The sequence below is a fragment of the Podarcis melisellensis genome (genome assembly GCF_964234715.1).
Source record: "Podarcis melisellensis genome assembly, chromosome: 9".
Classification (NCBI taxonomy): domain Eukaryota; kingdom Metazoa; phylum Chordata; class Lepidosauria; order Squamata; family Lacertidae; genus Podarcis; species Podarcis melisellensis.
In genome coordinates, this window is record NC_138541.1 from 76,569,976 (window position 1) to 76,577,396 (window position 7,421).

Consider the following 7,421-nt stretch of genomic DNA (forward strand, 5'->3'; position numbering starts at 1 on the left):
TTAGGGGTCCCACAACAATGGATCAAAATAATATTGATCTGACCTTGAAAGAAAATTACAATCCAGCTTTCTTCTTTCCATGTTATCCTACTAGAAAGCATGCCTGAGGGAGCCCCCGAGATTTCGACTGCCTAGGGGCTTCCACAGGGTTTAATACAGCACTGACTTTGGGGCAAATATTTAGGGGTCCCATTCAACAGAAGGAGCTGGAGGGACTCCAAATGCAGCAGAGCTGTCTCACCCCAGGTTCAAATACATGAAGTAACATGCATTTGCATAAAAGGGATAGGTTTCTCTGCTGCCACCCCTGACCAGGAAGACCAAGTCTTGCAGCACTACTTCGTATTCTGATGCCTGCTAAAATAATTCTGCTCTGTGTCGCATCTCCATCTGAGGTTAAAATGGCGAGGAGGCTTGACAGGGCCCGCTCCACAGTGATGTTGAGGCTCTGAGACGCCTTCCATGGGGGGCCCATTTGGGACCCTGACTCTACTCTGAAAACATTGGTGAGGTTCTCTGAAGGTAAGTTTATGTTACTTGACTCAGCTTCTGAAAGTTTTAACTACAGTTTGATTTGGCTATGGGGTTGAGTGTCCTTGTCAGTGACCCTCATCCTGCAGCCTCAGTGCTTGCCCAGTGTCTGGCCATTGTAAGGAGCTAGAGCTCGGTGCCCTGACAGGGATATTGCCCAGCAGGGCTGCCCTGTTAGGCAGAAGGGAATGCCAGGCCAAAGGGCCAAGTCGCAGGCTCACGCTGCACTCCTCCTGAGAGGCTTGGCTGCACCTGGGATTTGGGGACCCTTCCTACCTCTCCTGTTGTGTGTTGGCAGCCTGGACAAGAAGCAGCACATCTCCAGCACATAAAAGGCAACCTGTCTAGGGCTGGTCCTGTAGCCCTGCGCTCCTGACCTCTACGACGGGTTCATAGGGCAGGGCAGCGACAAATATTTTATTTGTTTGTTCATTGTACCAAATCTTTTCAGGGCAGGCCACAGAAATACCAAGAATCATACAAACACAAACACACACAATGGAACAACAGGGCACAATGCTGCCATTCAAGTGTTCAAGTGTTTAGAGAACCAGTTGTGTGCATAGCCATAAAGTAGGGTTGCTACATGTCTGGAACTTCCCAGACATATCTGGAGTACTGCAGTCTCAGAATCAGTGTTAATTTTCCAAATTATTGCAAATCAAACCAAATTACTTTAATTTAATACAATTTCTTAAAATCAGGTTTCCCGCTTCTGTTGCAAACAACTTTTCTGTCCGGATTTTCACTGTTTGAAATATGGCAACCCAACCATAAAGCCAAAAACTGAAGTCCAGTCCCAGGTTTCCTGGAAGGGGCTTTGAACAAGGTTTTAATAGAAGAAGAATATCCCCCAACACTGAACCTGGGTGATGAGCCACAGTTACTCCAGGACCCATGGCTGTTTGCTGGGGCCAAGTCTCCATCACCATGAATTCATTGGCTCCTTCTGAAGGTGGATGTCTTCACTAGCAAAATCCCTGGTTGGTGGGCAGTGGCAGAGTTTTCACGAGCACTATGACGATGTGTGCCGTTTCTGCACCCATTTTTGCATTTTGCGTTTGTGTGTTTTTCCTTGCCAGGCTGAGCACAGATTGGGTGTGGCTTCTGTTATGCCAGTGTATCTGGTCCATAACTACTGTATGCAGAAATTGTATCATTTGAGAAACCCAGAGTATCCTTTCAAAAAAAATGCTAGACCTAGGGCAAAGACTTCGGGCATACAGTAGGATATAAAACTATTCCTAATCAGAAATGATGCTTTGTTCACGTAGTGAAAGAAAGACAAACGGGATATTTGAGTTACAGATAGGTAGCCGTGTTGGTCTGCCATAGTCAAAACAAAACAAAATTCCTTCCAGTAGCACCTTAAAGACCAATTAAGTTAGTTCTTGGTATGAGCTTTCGTGTGCATGCACACTTCTTCAGATACGTGCATGCACACGAAAGCTCATACCAAGAACTAACTTAGTTGGTCTTTAAGGTGCTACTGGAAGGGATATTTGAGGTTTAAGTTTTCTAAGAATGACCAGGATCCGGTTATAATGTATAAAATGAAGCAAATATTGAATAATTGAGCTAAATCAAAGTTATATTAGATGGGAAGAACTGCAGTAATAAAAAATTAATAACCTATATTTAAATAAAATGATGAAATATGATCTTGTGTGTTGCTTTCCCCCAGAAGGTGCTCCTAGGATTGCTGTCTTAATTAAATGAAAAGTAGCATGCAGAATTATTATCTTAATTGGTTTTGTGTTTAAGGAGAGGGAAACAGATATAAGGAATGTAGGATTCAATAAATGACAAGAAATCTAACAAGTTTGAAACAATTCAGAAGCATACAGACTTCTTTATTAAAAGTGTATGGACCTCTGATAACTATACAATCTGGAATTTATTTTATTCTATTTATTTATAAATCGTATATAACCCTTAATATAAAAAGAAACCACTAAGCAGACTTTTCAATAAAAAGAAGAAATAATATAAATTCATATAAAAATAAAACAATGGAATAAAACTTTTTTACAAACCTAAATAAAAAGAGGACAAAAACAACATACCATAAACAAAAATCACCAAACAAAAAGAAAGACATTTCAACCTCAGGAATCCGTGTTGAGGAAAACTTGAGTGAACAGATGTCTTGAAGAGACTCTGTCTCTCAAGCCCTTCAGGGAAGGATGGTTCCCCCCACTGAGAAAGCCAACTTCCAACTTCTCACCAGCCAGCAGAGTTTTTGGAGACTTGCAGGAATGGGAGGTAGGTTCCTGCCAGGTATCCTGATCCCAAGTTGTTTCGGGCTTTAAATAATAGAATAATAGAGTTGGACGGGATCTCCAAGGGTCATCTAGTCCAACCCCCTGCAATGCAGGACTCTCAGCTAAGGCATCCAGGACAGATGGCCACCTGACCTCTGCTTAAAAACCTCCAGGGATGGAGAGTCCAGCACCTTCCAAGGGAGTCTGTTTCACTGCTGAAGAGCTCTTACTGTCAGAAAGTTTTTCTGTAAGCTTAGTCGGAATCTCCTTCTTGTAACTTGAAGCCATTGGTTGGAGTCCTCCCCTCCAGAGCAGGAGAAAACAAGCTTGTTCCCTCTTCCATGTGAGAGCCTTTGACATATTTGATGACTATCATATATCTTCTCAATCTCCTCTTTTCCAGGCAAAACATACCCAGCTCCTTCAATGTTCCTCGTAAGACTTGGTTTCCAGACCCCCGATCATCTTGGTCAGCCTCCTCTGCACATGTTCCAGCTTGTCAACATTCTTCTTAAACTGTGGTGCCCAGAACTGGACACAGTATTCCAGGTGTGGTTTGACTAAGGCAGAATAGAGTGGTACCATTACTTCCCTTGATCTGGACATTATACTTCTGTTGATGCAGCTTAGAAGGGTTATATTAAGGTTTTTTTGCTGCTGCATCACACTGTAGACTCATGGGATGCCCTCTGCCCTTGATGCGAGATGGGCCACAAATAAGGCTGCCTACCCTGACTCACATTTTTTTGAAACTATTCTCACATCGTAGCCTGGAGGCATTTTCCTCTTTGGTTAAGGGGATGACAGAGGGACGAGATGGTTGGACAGTGTTCTCGAAACTACAAACATGAGTTTGACCAAACTGCGGGAGGCAGTGGAAGACAGGAGTGCCTGGCGTGCTCTGGTTCAGGGGGTCACGAAGAGTTGGACACGACTAAACAACAACAACAATTACTTCCCTTGATCTGAATCTGCAGCCTAGAATAGCATTAGTTAGTTTTTTTGTTGTTGTTGCTGCATCCCACTGTTGAGTCATGTGCAGCTTGTGGTCCACCAAGACCCCTAGATCCTTTTCACATGGCCTGCTTGCAAGCCAGGTGTCCCCCATCTTACATCTTAATGTTCACAAAAAAACTTTGAGACTGGCCCAGTAGCTAATAGGAAGCCAGAGTAAGTCGTTGTGCAGAGTGGGGTGCCCCACTGTGGAACCTGGCACTAGCTGCAACTTCCAAATTAGGTGTAAAGGCAGCCCCACCTAAAATACATCACAGTAACCTAGTCGTGAGGTTTCAAATGCACAGACCACTTTGGCAAGGCTATTTCTTTCCATGAACAACCATATCTGGCAAATGAACCAAAGCTGGTACTGGGAGCTCCAAGATGCTGGTTTCCCCTGGGCCTTTCATGGTGGAGCTTGAGGACCTCCAAGCTATGTAGCTGCTCCTTCACAGGGAAGTGCAAGTCCATCCGCAGCAACCCGGTTGCCAGAGCTGGAAGCCACCCTTTCATAGAGTCTCAATCTGAATATGGCTTGGGTTAAGTGAATATGCTGATTTCTGTACTGCAAGAGAAGACCACCGAACCCCTCTTCCACCACCATTTTCAATTTGTATTTTTGCATGGATCTGCTTTGTATCTTCTCCTGTATGTTTTCAGTTTTCTTTTAAATCACATTCCTTTGTTTCTGTTATTATTTCTATTATTATTAATTAAATTTCTACACCGCCCTTTGTTCAAAGATCACAGGGCAGCTTACAATATAAATATATATATATTTACAACACAATGGATTTACAAATAAGAATTCTCAAGGCGACGCTGAGTGAACTTTGGGAACCTGAAAAAGGTTTCCTTTATGAAGCGCAGCAGGACAATCAAACCAGGATTATATATAATGTAATTGAAGAGTTGGCTCTAGAGAATGATCTCATGGAGACAGATTGACAGGATGTGAATTCTCTAACCCTTTTACCGAGTTAGCAGTTTTTACAACAATTACAGTGTGTTAGAAATTCCTGATTGAATCTTTTCATCAAAGATCAAAACCCCAGTTTGCACTGGCTTATGAAAATACTCTCAATTGTTATTAGCAGACTTTAATTGCACCAATATGGTTTCAGGCCTAAGAGAAGCCTTTGTTCTTCATAAATAGTAATGCAGAGGTAATGGCAATGCTTTAGTGGCTTTTACTGCTGAGATGCTAAATAAGGGTCCCTAAGCTTGAAAAATCTTCTCCCTCAGAGATACCATCTTTTGCCTAGAGCAAAGGGAATTAGGGGATATTTACATGACTTAAAGCTAATTTTATAGCATATTATATTCCTTCATGGCCTTAGAGTCAAACACTAAAGGATTTGGGGCGGGTTGTTTTTTTTTTAATGTAAATATTTTTATAATGTAATAAATCTGCTTACATGGAAAATTTCCATATTGAAACAATATAAAAGCCTTTATTTTGTAACTTATTGGTCATTAGTAAGAGTAAGCAGCTTTGAAACATATCTTTGTTAAAAGCTGAGGTTGTGTATCAAAGCTGGAAATAAAGTTACATGCAACAGAGAAAACCTAGCAGCTCTATCCGCAGGAAAATGCTGTACAGCTTTCTGCTCAGATGCAATGAGCCCATTGGCCCAGGCATTTAGCCTATGTCTTCCCATATTGGACTCTGTATGCCCAGAAAGGCACATTTCTTGGAATAATAACATGGAGCTACTCGGTATAACTTTCCCTCTTTCTTCACCCGCTTGCAACATGGGATGCCCTCTGCCCTTGATGCGAGATGGGCCACAAAGAAGGCTGCCTACCCTGACTCACATTTTTTTTTGAAACTATCCTCACATCGCAGCCTGGAGGCATTTTCCTCTTTGGTTAAGGAGACGGCCTTTTAATTCTTGACTGCAAATACCATTCCATTTCTTGGAAATTCCTCTCCTCCCTTATTTTATTACAAAATTGTTAGCTCTCTGAACCCATATTTACTTGATTTGTAAAATTAAACTCGTTTTCTAGCATTAGCCACAGTGGTATTCAAAGTCCCAGGTTGCTTTATAGTACTTTGTGGCTCCCAGTTTAAATAAACTTCAAAAATTCATGTTGTAAAAGTGTGTGCCAAAGGAGATCTTTTTGATTTATTTTTTAAGACTGAAGTTTCCTAGTTAATATTGTTACATTCAAGCCACCACCAACAGTAAACAAAATATATACAGCACTTGCATAGCTGTCAAAGCTCAGGCAAAACACAGCGTTGAGTCTGTCCATGCATGCTTTCAGAGTTTATTTTGAACAGCAGTATAAAAGATCATGCAAAATTTCTTCTGGAAAATATGTTCTTGCGCAGTCTAGACTTACCTTATTCCTTTCGGTGGTGTATGAAAATCAGCCAGGCTTTTCAGTATACTTTTGTTTTAGGCATCCCTTTTCTTTGTTATTAAAAAGAATGCCATTTTGAAAACCAGCTCTTCCAGCTGGACCCACAACACTGTTAAATTGAAGTGAATGTTGTTGTTGTTTTTCTCTATGCAAATTCCCCAGGCCTGTTTTTCTTTATTAGATCCAGGGATGATCTGCAGTGACTTTGTTTTTGTTTGTTTTGTTTTGCATTTGTTTCCTTCCTTTCTTTCTCAGTGGGCTCACCATGGAAGTGGCCTTGGACAATGTGTTGGAGTTATAGAGGTTAAATGTATCGGGCAACTTCAATAGTCATAACCAGTATGTCTTTTCTGGCACAGTCTGTTGATAATGTCTCAGTTCTTTGGAGAAAGCAAGCAACTGCCTTGTGGGGCTCTCCTGCTTTGTGTCCCATTAATTGCACAGGGCAAGGAGTCTGTCTTCCTGCTTTCTCATATACTCTGGTGCAGATAATGCCGTTCATTTCACAACCAGCTTTTCTTCTGCTATTTTTCTTTTTATTGTGGTATTTTTGCCACCCTATTTTTGCAACTGATTGAGTGTCTCATTGTCTAATGTCACAACAGTCTTTACTTTCCTGTCATCTGCTGTGGCCTTATCAAACTCTCCCCCCAGCCTGAAGGAAATCTCTTGTGCTCTTTAAACTAGAATAAGAAGAGTTTGGATTTGATATCCCACTTCATCACTACCCGAAGGAGTCTCAAAGCGGCTGACATTCTCCTTTCCCTTCCTCCCCCACAACAAACACTCTGTGAGGTGAGTGAGGCTGAGAGACTTCAGAGAAGTGTGACTGGCCCACGGTCACCCAGCAGCTGCATGTGGAGGAGCCGAGACGTGAACCCAGTTCCCCAGATTACGAGTCCACTGCTCTTAACCACTACACCACACTGGCTCTCTGCTTTGTGGGTTATAACCTCTCCATTGCAATTGATGATCACATTGGGCTTGGCAACACTCACCAACTTCTTGGTGGCAAAGCCCACACCAAGTTCTTTCATATAGTCAGCAAATTTTTCATTGGAGACCAGCTTCCAAGTTCCCAAAAATTGTTCACACCTGGTGTAGGCTGAAGTCTCCTGAGGAAGGCACCACCTTGGGCTGTACATACGTGAAAAGACTCATTTAGGATATAGTTCTTTTGCAATAGGCAGGATGTTGGAGTAGTTGGTGATGTGGATATTAAATAATTGTCATAGTTGGAACACTTCACAAGGAGGG

The 7,421-nt window shown here is 42.1% G+C and overlaps 1 protein-coding gene across 1 annotated transcript in view; it reads left to right on the forward strand.

Moving 5' to 3' along the window:
• SLC2A9 (solute carrier family 2 member 9) overlaps nt 1-6,879 on the forward strand; it is a 304,118-nt gene extending 297,239 nt beyond the window's left edge. Inside the window, exon 13 of the transcript XR_014171786.1 lies at nt 6,861-6,879. The gene's annotated coding sequence lies outside the window, so the exon portion shown is untranslated. The remainder of the gene's footprint in view (nt 1-6,860) is intronic.
• Nucleotides 6,880-7,421: the final 542 nt, after the last annotated feature.